Below are 14,467 nucleotides of genomic sequence, written 5' to 3'. Positions count from 1 at the left end.
GCCCCAAGTGAATACCCACTGATGATACTAGGATATTTGTCTGGCTCAAAAAATGACCGAAACTGTTCATTCTTTTACACTTCAGGGTGATCCCCAAGCACGCAGCCCATTTCACTGTTTATCGTCATCATCTTCTTCCTCCGTGTGCAGCATCTGGGGAAATCTGGTCTGAGCTAGAGTCTATGGTGGTGTTAGGAAGAACACAAACAGGACTTGAAATAAGCAGTGGTAGAGGAGAAACAATATGCTGAAGCTTCCTGGCAGCACTGGGACATTTTTCCAAGAACTGGTCGAAATGCCAGATTGTGGGTGGCAAAATTGTCTTGACTGAGTAAAGTGGGAGAGTGAGGAGTGTACATTAGTTGGTGGCTATGTCTGCACAGGCTAAAATTCAGACTTGCTATTTGTTCTACTAGTGGAAAGTGGGGCAAGGCACTGAAATAGAAGACTGTTCACCTAATACAGAGTGCCTGGCAGCCCTGCCCAAGGAGTAACTTGTACTTTTCCAGCAGAGGAAGAATTTTAATCACTGAACCCTTGGACTCTGGATCTGATGGACAGATCTGGAAAGGATCAGGGGAGTTTGGCCCTTCTTAGAGGACCAAACATTCTCCAGTCCAAAAAGTTCAAACCATCGTATTTTATCACTCTTCACACTGCCCCCGCCCTATCCTTCCCATGGCCTTGCCCCTGGAAAATGCTAACTTATGTAGGTCTAACCATATGCCCATCCAGAGGCACTGAACTGGAGAGCACCAGTGGATGAGGACCCCAAGAGTGTCCAGAGGCAAGGATGCCCAGTTTACCAGTCCTCGACCATTTGGAACCTTTGTTCATGTGCAACTATTCACCTAGATCTGGTGTGATCACACCCCTGGATCCTTGCCGACTTTAGAACAAGAAGGAAGCTCTGCAACTCTGACTTTAAAGAATTCATATCTGGAGCCCAAATAAAGCCATTCAGTACTCAGAAGTAGTAATAACATCAAATAACCACCACGTTGTCTGTGTTTATTCATTACCATGCCTTCTCTCATCTGATCTTCAAACTCTTGAAAAGAAGGTGTAAACCTCTGCAAGAGATTTCTAGGAATTTAGATAGCACAGTTGGAGATGAGTGAAAATAGTTTTCATTTTCAAAAAGAAAAATGAGACACATTTTACAAACTACAAACAGATCTCAGGCAAGATTCTAGAATGGGATATTAAGATCATGAGTACTTGGGCAGGGTGGGGGAAATAAGTTATCAATAGGCCCCAGCATGGATTTACCAGAACAAGTCACATCAAAATAGCCTAATTTTCATCTATAATAAGTATATCTAAGCGTCAGCATTGTTTTTGACAAGATCTCTCATTACAAACCTAGGGATAAGATAGGAAAAAAATGAAGAAAACGCTAATTTAATTAGGTGACTTAGAAAAATCAGCGAGTTCTGGTGAGTGGATCTTGATAGCCTGGAATTCATTTTTTATTGATATACCAGAGAGGTTTATCCTTGACCTTGCCCTATGCAATGTTCTTAACATTAATTTCATTCAAAGCTACAGAACGCTATGGCCATCACAAAGCTGGGACAGATGGCAAATCAAGGGCTGGGGCAGAATTAGGACTCAAAAGTAGTCAAATGAGTGGGTCAAATCTAACAAAAACAATAAATGCTGGATCATGTACTCGGGTCCTGTCATTACTTGAGCAAGTTCTGAGTTGGGAAGATGTGATTTAGAAGTAGTGCTATGAAAAAAATTAAACATGTTAGCAGAAAATAATCCAGTATGAGTTATTCATGTGTTTTGATAGTCAAGAAAGCAAAGTAATCTTAACTATTTTAGCTGGACTAAGGTCTCTAGAATACAGTAGTAGTTGATTCTACTCTGCTCTGTTCATCACACGTCTGCAGTATCCAGAATCGAGGAGCAATCCAGATATGAAAGGATTCCAAACCAGATCACACGAGAAATGGTTGAAGGAAATGGGGACGTTTCTTGAGAAAAGACCATCTGAAGGCTATAATGGGTGTGTGCAAATAATTGGTCTGAAGGACTCTCCCGTGATCAAAGGCTTGGACTAGTTCTTTGAGCTCCGTGAGGAACAACCAGGACAGTGAATAAAGATTCCAGATTGACATTGCAAAGAGCATTGTAGCAACCAAGACAGTCCAAATGTGAAAAAGAGCTTCTCAAGAAGCGCTTTGTCCCTGAAGGTGTGCAAGGGTAGGCCGGACGAGCACTTTGCAGAGACCCTGTGGAAGAGATTAAAGCTTTTACATGGGAGGTTGAAAGATTGCCTCTAAGCTTCCGTCTATACTTGCGGAGGATCAGGATGCCTGCCTCCTCCTCTCCACCTCTACCCTTGCGCTTTCTGTGGTGACATTGGAGGATCCATTATCGAAGTCCCAGCTTTGTGTTGAGGGGAGAGTCTGTATATCAGGAAGAATGGAAGCTTCCGGAACCCAAGGAAAGCTTTGCTTATCGTTCCCAAAATAATTATCTGTAATTATGTATCACCTTAAAGTTTATAAAATACATAATTTGAACCTCACCCCCATGAGGTAGGGAGGAAAGACATCATTAGAAACTAAAGCTCAAGCCGGGCTCAGTGGCTCAGCCTGTAATCCCGCACCTTTGGGAGGCTGAGGTGAGTGGATTGCCTGAGCCCGCGGGTTCAAGACCCGCCTGGGCAACTTGGCGAGACCTCATCTCTACAATAAATCAAAAATCAGCCGGGCGTGGTAGCGCACGCCTGTAGTTCCACCTACTTGGAAGGCTGAGGTGGAAGGATCACCAGAGCCCAGCAGGTCGAGGCTGCAGTGGCCATGAGCATGCCCCTGCACTCCAGTCTGGGTGACAGAGTGAGACTCCAACTCAAAAAAAAAAAAAGAAACTAAAGCTCAGAGAGATTTGCCCCACGTAGATGAGTTGGAACCAGAATCCAGGTCTTCCAGCTCCTGGTCCAGAACTTTTTAACTGTAGCAGCTGCTTCTGTGCACGCCAAGTTCATTCTCACGGGGCTCTTGCTCTCAGGAGGACCACAGCTGAGACAGAGAAGACAGAGCCCGGAGCTTCATGATCCCAGCATTAAGGCACTCGTGAGCACTGGAGATTTGGCTACTGCTGGACTCTTTGTTGCCTCTGGCTGTTGTGGTTGCCGCCTCCAGCTGTTGTGCCTGCTGTTGCCAGCCTTTTTATCTGCCACCTCCAGCTGTTATCTGCTGCTCCCAGCTGTTGAGCCACCTCCCACAGCCAGGCAGCTTTGTTCTCTGCGGTGGCCAGAGTCAGAAGCGGATAAACAATCAGCAACGCTCCACCTGCAAGCTGGCCAGACCCCTGGGGAAGGAAGCAGGCCAAAGTTCTGGGAACCGTTTGCTGCTGCCCCACCCAAAACACACATACTCTTTCCTCTAGAGGGTGCTGTTTCTCCCAAAACAATCCCAGCCAAACTACCAGGGACAGAATTCTGAAGACAAGACCAGCCTCCCAGTGGCAAAAGAGACAGAAACGGGAAATCCACCGTCTTTCTCCTCAAAGAACTGAACTCATGATTCTTTCCCTAAAACAACATCCAGTCGTACCTTCAGTGATGTCCAACATGCTCCCTCAGCAAGCATCACTCCCACCTACTGTTTCCTGCATGGAAGATATTCCTGGAGCTGACTTTCTTTACCTGAAAGTCGTTTATTCTCCAGAAGAATGAATGGATTTATCAGAGTGTTTCTTGAGTGCAGGACTGCTCTTGAGTAAGAACACTGTTCTTGTGACTCTCATGACTATAATTGACCCACAGCTCCCGTTGCTTTTAGGGTAACCTGCAAGATTCTCGCATAACATTCAAGGCCCTTCCTGATTGGCCTCTGCCTGCTTCTTGGTTCTCCTCTTGACAATCTTTCACGGTCCCCTAGACTCCAGTTCTGTGAAGAGCCTCACCACCTTGGCCTTTCTACCTTTGAACCTGCTTTTCTACTGTCCTGCTCAACGTCAGTCTGATGATCTCATTTTTCGAAACTTGACTCAAGTGTTAGTTACCCCCTTCGATGCTTTCCCTGGCTCTCAAAAAAAAAAAATGCATCTTCTCTGTCTCTCCTCTCACTCTCACCCAACACAGGTTTACTATGCTTTGTCTTGTACATATTCCGTTATTGAAATATTATAGTGCTTTGAAATGGCTTGTCACCTGTGTGCTCTAAATTTAAGGCCACAGACTCTGCCCTGCACCTGTTTCGCTAGCACCTAGTAGAGTCTGTTAAGAAAGACAAAGTAAGGGAATGACTGAAAGCCTGATTTGGACAGGATGAGGCCCCAGTGAGGGCTGTGGCCTTGGTCGGCCTCACGGGAGACTCCTGGTTTATGCAGACCTCCAGGAGGAGCCATGGCGGAGTTCATATCGGCTTCACTAATGCTGGAGATGCTCACATATCCATCCCTTTTTCAAGGTGGGAGAACGGGAGCCCCAAGATGTCAGTCCCAGCTCTTCTCTGGGCCAGCTGTTCCATTTGCAGGAGGATGGGGAGAGAATGAGCTTTGTAACTGGCCATGGAGCCTTGGAGTTGATAGTGCTAAATAAGGTGATTGAAAGGGATGCTTCAGCCCCCTCCCAGGGGCAGCAGGTGGAGAGGGAAGGGAAAAACTGTACACTTTCCCCTAAAACCTGTCAGCTGGAGCAGCAGGGAAAAGAGTTTTATCTGTTTTCTCTGTGGCAAGGGCAACTTGACCGGAAGGAGCTTTGGGATATGAATTCAGAACGCATTCATTTCCAAATGTGCACAAATCCTCCTTCTCCTACCTACTGCTCCTCTTGGGTTCCCCAAATAGTTAAAGGTGCCATCGTTCTCCCAGTCACCCACACTTCAAGTCTTGGGATCATTTCATACTCTCTTCCTTCCTCAGCTCAGCATGCACCTCACGCTTCATGATGTGGATTTATCCCTTGCGCCACCTCCCCTTCATTTCATTGTCTTCAGATCCTGATGCCTTGCGGTGAATCACTGCATCCGCCTCCTCCTCGTCTCTAGTCTCCATCCTTTCTCTCCTCACATCCGTCCTACGTGACTCCTGGATTGCTCTTCCTCGAATTCACCTCTGATCACAAATCAACGAACAGTTATTCGGTACTGACAAAGCATATTCACATTTTATTCTCGATGCATTCCTATGAGAGATTAAGATTGTAATCCTTGTTTTATGCACAAGGAAACTGAGGCTCAGAGAGATGATGTGACTCGGTGAACTGGGGAGTTGGACTCGTGCCCAAGTCCTCTGTCTTCCAAGCCCACTTTTCGTTATATTGTAACTGTCTCCATTTTGTCTCCAGCACAAAATATCTTGGTGCCTCCTCATTATCTGTTAATGAAAGGCCAAACTCAGACTGGCAGAGAGGACCTTCCACGACCTGCTTCCAAACCTCATGCCTAGCCCTCTTCCCACCACTGTTCCTGCGTGCCATCCTGCAGACAAGCTAGCCGTTCCCTGCTCCCTGCTGGGCACACCTGTGCTCTCCTACTCTTCTCTCTTCCTGGGTCCCCTTCCTCTTGCCTTTACATATCCGAGTCTTACTTCTCAGAGTCTGGTGCAAATAACCCCACCTCCATGAAACCGTCTTTGATTCCCACAGCCTTAAGGAATACCTCCTTTTGCTGAGTTTCCATGTATGTTTATCTATATCTGTCTATAGCTGTTAGGGTACATCTCTTGGTATATGACTTATCATTTGTCTTCTACTACAAGTACGTTTACTGGAAGGAGGATACAGGTATGATATATCTTGGCCACTCTAAAATTAGCACAGTATATAACACATGGTAAGCGCTAAAGCAGTATTTTATGATTGGATTAATGAGTAGGAGGGACTCCCAACCCACTCCAGTCAGGGGAGCCAAACTAAGAGAGCCATGACGGACTTCATTCTCACAGCAGGCCCGAGGACATGTGTTGGTCTTTGTCCTGGCTAGAATGGATGGAGTCTCACTCTGGTCCAGTGCCTCTCACGTTGGCATCTTCTCTGTCTCCTTCTTGTTTGCATCTTCTCTTAATTTTTCTTATGATGTTTTCTCTTTTCCTCATATACACAGAAATCCCAAATAACTAATTATCAACATGAATAGATATGCAAACAAACCAAATGTTTTCATCTGTAACCATGTGGCCCACCACATGCAGTCTGAGTCTGTGTTTTAATGCATTCAAACTATAAACATTTTTCCCAGCATCTACTGGGTGCCAGATTCTAAACAAGGCACAGGACTAAGGAAAGATCAGATGAGATTCTATCCTTGAGGACCTTACAACCTAGTAGGAGAGGCAACCATAAAACAGGCAGGAATTGTTGCATGCCAAAGAGGAGGTGTCAATGAAATGCAAGGTGGGTTGTGAAGGCAAAGATGACATCTAGCGCAAGGGATCAGGGTTGGGAGAGTAATGTACATTGAGCACCTGTTCTGTACTAGGCACTAGATTACTTTTTTTTTTAATGTTAATTCATAAACCTCCCCAACAACCCTGTAAAAATGTTATTGCCCCCACTTAGACCAGAGAACATTTAGTAAGTAACAACCAGGTGTTGAGTCTCCTCCTTCACACCTGACTACCTCACTCAGGGAAGACTTCATGGAGGAAGGTGCCTAGGCCTCAGGCAACATTTGGACCCTTGGAGACTGAGTTTTGGGGGGATCAAAGGGAAGCCTCTTCCAATGAAAGGAGCAGTATGAGCAAAACGTATAACACTGAGGTCATCCAGGGCCAGCCAAGGAATGGGGAGCCATGTATTTTGGATAAAGTGTTGGGAGCACACGAAAGGCTTTACTGGGATAGACTGGAAAACAGTTACGTAATCTGGCTCTCAACATCCTCCTGCTCTGGTGTTCGGCTTCAGTGTTTAAGGCTGGACAGCAAGAATGAGGGGAACAGCCACAGTGGGGGCATGGAGCCCAGCAGCTTCCACGAGAGAGGCAAAACATTGGCCTCTTTCCCGTGGCATCACAGAGAGCCACAGGTGATTTTCCTTGCTGACTGTGGAGTACGTCAGGGAAATGGAAAAGAGGAGGGAAGAAAACTATCATTTATTGAATGCCCCCTTTAGACCTGCATGTCACACTTCATCTTTGTGACTCTGTAAAGCACGTCTAATTCTCTTCATAAATGCTGTTAGGAAACTGATGTTCAGAAAGCCCAGATGACACAACGTAGCAACAGAGCTGGGGTGTATACCTCATTCTGGCTGGATTCCAAAGTCCTTTCCTCTATAACTTGAAGTTAACACTGCAGTGAATTTGCCTTCACGGAGCAAACTCAACACACAACAACCAGAGAAGACAACACCTGGAGCAGGCTGGAGGGTGGCAGGAGCCAGACTGGTGTGGAGGATTCGCCAGCAATGCTGAGAGAGTGCAGTTAAGGGTTGGAGTGATGTTCTTCCTTTGTGGCTGCATTTTCCCACCGCTTCTCCTCCGAGGCCTGTGTAACACGTCCTTATTATCCCCGTTTCCTTCTCTTGGACTCTCCTCTCAACTGTCTTCTCATCTCTTCTATCATCTGTGCGGCTCCGTTTGCCTCCTCTCGAATTTCTTTCTGGCTGTCACTAAAGTGTCTCCACCCCTCTGTCCTCCTTCTCACCTTCCCCTTTGTCTTTTTATCCCCTACATAATTCTCTGACTGTCCCTTCTTCTCCTCATCATTTCTCCAGCTTCCTGCATCTCATCCTGGAGATCTGATTTTCCTAAATGGAAACATGGAGGAATGTTAGTACGCTCTTCATCTAAGCACAACTTTCACCTTCAAACTCTTTATCACACTTTATCCTTCTACAAGGGGGGAGCCCCCAAAAAACCCAGAATTATCTTTTGGAGGGCAGGCCCCTTGTAGTACAAACTTCCCCTGCTATGTGAGTACTCTGGGAATTCATCAGTATCAGTGTACCAACTAACATTGTGGTGAGAAGGCTGTGTTGGGCCTCAGTGATTAATTTTTTCTTGGAGAGTCTTTTAACACATTTGCCCATTTCATGATGTGTGCACCTGACTACAACGTGCTGAGCATTCAGCAGTTTTTGACCGTGACCCCTGTGCCGCACCCTCACCTCCCTATTCACCTCTGTTCACCCGATTGTGCCCCCAAGTGACTTTTCTTCCCCCCCCATGAAAAACGTCCTCAGAGGGAAACCTTTTGTCAATGTGGAAGAGGTGAAACAAAAAATGGCAGAAGTACTCAAATTGATGAGTTTAAAAACTGTTTTGAGCAGTGGAAAAAGTGTCTTGATAGGTGTATTGCATCAAAAAGGTGAGTACCTTGAAAGCGACGGAAGTTTAAACATGTAAGAATAAATACACAATTTTTATAAGTAAATTCCAGTTTTGGGAAGTCCTCCTCATATTGTCCTTTATCCCAAGGCCTGGATGTCCATATGAATAGTTTAAGCCCTAAACCCTCCTGTGTTCCCTACTTCTTGCCTCTAGAAAAGAGTCTCTTGATTTATGGATTTGGAAATAGGATCCAGAAGGGAGGCAGCCTCTAGGAAGGTCAGAGGAGTGCCCACCGTTGCTATAAATTATTCTGATGACTTTGGGTTTGAAGGTAGTCCTGAGCCAATCACTGTTGGGTATAGATAAATGAATAGAGGATAGAAATGAGGAATGATGGTGCCAGCTGGCTCTCCATCCCAGTATCTGTCCACCACGCCCAAGTGCTGTGTTGGGAGAGCCCTGCACACAGATGGAGGGGCTGGGAGCACTCTCAGTCTCTGAGCCTGGAGTTAGGCTGTTCTGCATACCATGCTCATCTCAGATACCAGAGCAGGGCACTTGTCCATGAGTAGCATTCAGGATGGAGTGAGAGTCAGGCACGAAGATGTCTAAGACCCTGCCAGAGTTAAGAGGCAGCACTGCCTGGGAGAAAGTGTGTCAGACTAGGAAACAGGAAGCTTGGGTGTCATTCTCAGCTCTGCCAACGGCTGTGACCTTTATACATGTAGCTGTGAGTCCTCCCAGGCCCTCAGGCCTTTCCACCTTTCACTGTGGAATAGGGGTTGTATTAGTTCTCCACTTCTCAAACGAGGGCCTGCACTTGTGCGCCAGGAGGCACTCAAAGCCACAGGACTAAATTTAGTGTATTTTCCAGAGAGGCCAATTTTGCTTAAAGAGTCTGAAGGAAAATACTATTTTAACATCACACCAACGATGTATGATGAAGCAGAACGAAAAATTTGTGTCGCTTAAGACCAAAACAGATGTCAAGGATACCCAGTGTGTGGCAGTCAGGGCTCACCCTCATAGCTTCAGCGTGGGAAGTGCTGGGTTAGAGGATGATTAAGGTCACTCCCTGCTTTGAAACTCTGTGCCCAGTCTGAGTTGTCCCCACAGCAACCTGGTCCCATGGCTCCCATTGGCCTTGGTGGAGAGAGGAAGCAACCACTCGGCCTCCTCTCACCAACCGTACTATCTCTTTCTTGGCTGCCAATTCCAACTTGAATGGCAACCTCAGAGGCCTCCAGAAGGAGATCCGCTATATTGGGATGGAAAGGAAGCCCTTCTGCCCGTCCAAGTGTCCCTAATGAGAAAGAGGAGGAGAGGAAGGAGAGGGCTGAGAAAGAAAGGGCAGGAAGAAAGCCCCGCAGGGTTATGTAAGCCCTCAAGGCTGGAGGAAGAATGGAGCTGGCTTTGGGATTCTTTTTAAACCTGATGTCTTCATTCATTGATCTTCCTCCTGTCTTACCCCAAGAAAATAAACAAATAGAAATGGAGCCAGATGCATATAAGTCTTGAGGTGGGGAAAGAGAGGGCAGTGTGTGTGTGTCCCCGGCCCTGACTTTCCAGCTGGATCACTGATGCCTCTGTCTCCTGCTCTCTGGTCTCCTGCCCCCTTTCCCGCCCATCCTCTAGCCCCAGCCTGACACCGAGGCCCTGGCCCAGGGAAGAATGGGCTTTTCTTCCCTTGTGTCAACGTTTGGAAAGTTCTCATAGTCTGATCAAAAGAAAGGATAAAAGCCTCCAAAGCATTTCCTGGGAGTCTGCAACCTCTGCATGGCCCTTCTGACCTCTCTGTGTGTTTTCCAGTCACAAGAGGGAGGGGCAAGGAGATGGGGCCATGTCAGATGTTCTCCTCTGTTCAGACAGCACCCCTGACTGTCGACGTGGGTTGATGGGGATCACAGCCCCTTTCTCCGTCCAGTCCCCAGGCAGTGCCTTCTGTTCCCTGTAAGAAGAGAACAGTGCTCCTGCAGAGAACTGCCCAGAGGGTGGCATCTCAGGGATCCCCTCTTTTCCAGGCTGGAGAGGGAGGATGCCTTCCTGGCTCCTGCAGCAACTGGGTACTACCTCTTTGATGCTCCTGCCCTCCCAAACCCCCATACCCACATCTCACTCCCTCCCTGAGTCATAACCTCGTCACGGTTTGCTCCCAATCACCATCCGGGGCCAGCAGGGCCACACATCCTGGGCTCAGCAGGGAACTGGTCCTTTGTGAGGAGCTTGGCACTCCACGGGGTTCAACTGAGGACAGAGTCTGTACCACCGCCTCTCAGTCCCAGCTCCAGCAACTCAGAGAGCCTCCCAGCCTGGCCCCATCTGGGTCCTCACCTCAGAAGAGCATCTACTGGGAGACGTTAGCTCATCCGTCCTCATCTTGACTGGAGAGTCAGAAACATTTGTAGCAGTGCTAAGATCCAGCCGGAAGCAATGGCACGTACAGGGATAACTCCTATTGTTGTCATTATTCTGTTGTTATCAGTAAGACATGACACACTGAAAAAGTTCCCCAGGACACTGAAGAACATCTCAAGAGGGCCTGGGCTGAGTGAGGGAGAAACAGGGCCATGAGCAAGATGTCTGCTCAGGACTCTCCTTCACATCAGCGGCCCTTCAATCAGGCTTCACCTGGCCGAGACCCTGAGGGTCTTCCTGGGGGTAATCTACACCCAGCTTCTCTCCAAAGACACTGGGTGAGGGGCTCAACCTAGTTTTGATATCAGACACATTCTTTTAGACAGAGCCCCTCAGAAGCATTCATCCCACCCCAGACTCCGCTGAGTTTCCAGCAGAGGGGGCTCCGGGTGGGTGGTGGGAATGGTGGAGGAGAAAGGAAACCCTGTAGATGTCAAGCATTGCCCACGTGCCACTCTGCGGCCCATGCTGACGACGTGCCTCCCCACCACCAGGGCGCAGAGTCTCCCATTCCCTCAGGGCTACCCTTGCCCCTGCAGCTCACAGACCCACCCCAGCCCCGCCCCACCCACTGCTTTTACTCTTGGGTTGAAACCTACGAAATCCCCAGACTGAGAAAGTGAGTTCTCCGTTGGGGATATCGAAGGGTTCCATCTAATAATAATAGCAATAAAAGTAATAGTAACCGCCACCTTCAGAATACAGTGCTTTGCCGTCCACAGGGCGCTTGTACAAATTCAGAATAATTCCATTTGCTCCACACGGCCGCCCCAGGGGCCATGAAAGCAGCAGGACGGTCACAGCTGTCACTCAGTCCAAGGCGTTTTCTCTGTCCTCAAGTCCATCAGTCTGTCTGCAGCATCTGACCCTGATGACCTGCCCATCTTCCTGGCACTTGGCTTTTGTGGAGGCGCGGCGGGAGTCCACGGATTCTGTAGACCTTGATTAGCTGCTCAGCGCTCTGCCACTGGCAGGCTTTGTGATTTGGGACAAATCACGTCAACTTCCGAGTTTCCCTTTCCCTCATCTGCAAAAGGGCTTGATGATACAGAGGCTCTGGGAGAGGTAAGTGAGATCGTATATGTATATGTACGTGAGAACGCTGCCCGAGTGACCAAGCCCCGAATGTGCTCTGACATCGAGTTCTCCGGGCTCTTTCTGCCTCTCGTTTTACTCTGGATGTGTCTCTCTTGCTGTAATCTCACCTCTGCCCCTTACTTGTTTGTATTTCTCAGGAACCCAGCCCTGGCTCCCACCCCACACCATGTACTCTGCCTTCCTCCACTGTTCCAGCCCTCTGTGGATCCGCCTCACCTCGGCCCTTATATCCCTGTACCTACAGGCTCCCTCTGTCTGGAGCATTCCAATTCTAACACGCTCAAACCTGTGTCTTCGCTCCTCAAAAGGGAGTCCCCCACCCCAACCTTAGCAGATATCACCAATTCATCACAGTACTTCTTTTCTGACTGAGCCTCAGAGTCCTCCTCAACATGGTGATCCTGAGAGCCATTTTCAATCAATGATGTCACTTGTGTTTCTCTTTCTGTTCTCTGAATTACCCTCCATTGGGTGCCCAAGCTGAAAACCTTAGGGTTCCTCCTGTTTGCTCTCTTGCTCCTCATCTGGTTGGTCACCAGGTCCATCAATTCAGCCTTTGAAGGCTTCTCTCAGCATCCTTCGAGTCTGCGCTAGCTTGGCCCGGCATTCTTTTTCACCTGAAATGTCACAATGATATCTGGCCTTCCTGCTCCCAGACTCACCTTTCTCACCTCCATCTCCTCAGCTGCCACAGGGCCTTTCTTCAACACATTCCGATCTCATCACTGGGCTTCACATTCTGGAGTGAGTGCCCACAGCTCTTGTGATGAAACCCAAACTTCTTGGCACAAGATTCAAAACCCCTCACCGTCTGACGCCACCTTGCTTTCACCCCTGCCCTTTGATACTCCGCCCTGTGTAGCCCGTATTTCAGCCGCATGAGCAGTGGCCATGTGCCACTCACCTGTCTCCGTGCCTTCCCTCAGGCCACTCATTCAACCCAAAATGCCCTCCTCCCACCCCTGGCTCCCAGTTTCCCTCCAGGCCTGCTCTCTTTTCTAGCAAATCCTCTTCATCCTTCAAGACCCTTGTCCAACGTCCTTCCCAGGTTCCCAGGTTCCCAGGTGAAAATATGGACTCTCCCTCTACATTCCTGGGACATCTTGCCACGTCACCTTTTGTTTTTCTCAAGAGACTGTGAGCTCTTTGAAGGCAGAGACTATATCTGAGTCATCTTTTTAAGCTGTGCCTTTAAACTTAACCTAATTGATTAGTATAGAGGAAAGACGTAGCCTTGAAATCTCTGGGTGATTCTGGGCTTGAGATGTCAACTACATAGCATGTGTCAACTGTATGGCAACTATCCATTATGTAACAATCACTCCACCCCCACCCCGCCTTTCCAGATATCACTAATCCATCACGGTACTTTTTCTGACTGAACCTCAGAATCTTTCTCAACATGTGATACAGAGAGCTATTTTCTTTTAATTTATTATGATTATTATTATTTTATCAAAATGGGTCTTGATATGCTGCCCAGGCTGGCCTCAAACTCCTGACCTCAAGCAATCTTCCTGCCTCAACTTTCCAAAGTGCCTGGATTACAGGCATGAGCCACCGAGCCCAGCCCAGAGAGCCATTTTCAATCAAGGGAGTTAGCCTTGCAAATGAAGCCTCTGTGTTAATCTGGCACGTCTGGGTCACAGCCAAAGGTCCCTATCTATTTTTCCCCACGATTTGCCATCCTAGTCTGTGTCATTTACTGGCGATAGGAACTTCAGTCAATCTCTTAATCTCCCTAGGGTTCATTTTCCTCATCTAAGAAGGCAATCAAACCTTCCGCTGCATGGCAAGGATTACATGAGATAAAGTGTGTGAAATTGGCAAGGCCCTTATGCAATCAACATATTATTATTATTACGCTTTGAAGACAAAGGAAAGTACCTACTGAATGAGTGACACTAAGGCCCAGAGGGGTGGAGGCACTCGCTGACATCTCCTTAGTGGCAGATCCAGAACCCATGGGCGTTTCACTCCGTTTTCACTGCTGCCCCACACCCCAGTGGGCTTGACGATGCTCAAGCCAGTCCCCTCTCTATGTCTGCTTTCTCTGGGGCACTGGTGGTCTGTGGGTAGGAGCTACTCGAGTCCCAGACTTAAAGGGGGCTTCCAACTCGCATTCTTCATCCTGCCTCCTATATTCCTCGTCCATCCTCTCAACCTACCAAGAGGTGGGGAAGGTGTGACTGGGCGTGCTGAGTCCCTTCGGCCCTCACTCTCCCATCTGCCCCAGCCTCAGGGGCCCCAGGCAGCTGGTGGCCTTCTCCAGGCCCAGGATGGCCAGGCCCCGGAGAGAAGGTTCTTGGGATGACAGCCAGTGAGCCACTGAGCTGTCCCCTGACATGCCCCCAGAATCTGGGAAAGTGGAGAGGGGACGGAGGGACCTGCACCTTGGAATGCCATGGGGTTCCCTGCCTGAGAGGAGAGAGGGAGGCTGACTGTCTCAGCTGAGTGTTCCTTCTCCATCCACTCTCTTGTCTTTGAACTTGAATGCTGTGTTGGCTAGTGATGCGGGAGGGCTTACATCTAGTCGGTGGAGGGTCTGAGGGTGGGGACAGGCAGGGGATGGCAGAAGAGTCACTCCCAAGCATGGAAGCACCCCAGGGTGGTTCCCCCGAACAGTCATTGTATCAGCCCCACTCCTTCCAAAAAGGAGCACCCCCCACCTTCCCAAACAGGACAATGTTTTCTGATTGATTCTTTTTTTTTTTTTTTTTTTT

At 48.3% G+C, this 14,467-nt stretch overlaps 1 protein-coding gene across 1 annotated transcript in view; it reads right to left on the bottom strand.

Annotated features, from left to right (window-relative positions):
• KCNJ10 (potassium voltage-gated channel subfamily J member 10) overlaps positions 1-14,467 on the bottom strand; it is a 31,005-nt gene that overhangs the window by 3,033 nt on the left and 13,505 nt on the right. The gene's annotated exons all lie outside the window — the stretch shown is intronic.

Source organism: Carlito syrichta, unplaced genomic scaffold, assembly GCF_000164805.1.
Source record: "Carlito syrichta isolate Samal-C Ts95f unplaced genomic scaffold, Tarsius_syrichta-2.0.1 Scaffold303604, whole genome shotgun sequence".
Lineage (NCBI taxonomy): Eukaryota > Metazoa > Chordata > Mammalia > Primates > Tarsiidae > Carlito > Carlito syrichta.
This window is presented reverse-complemented; position numbering and strand designations above follow the sequence as displayed.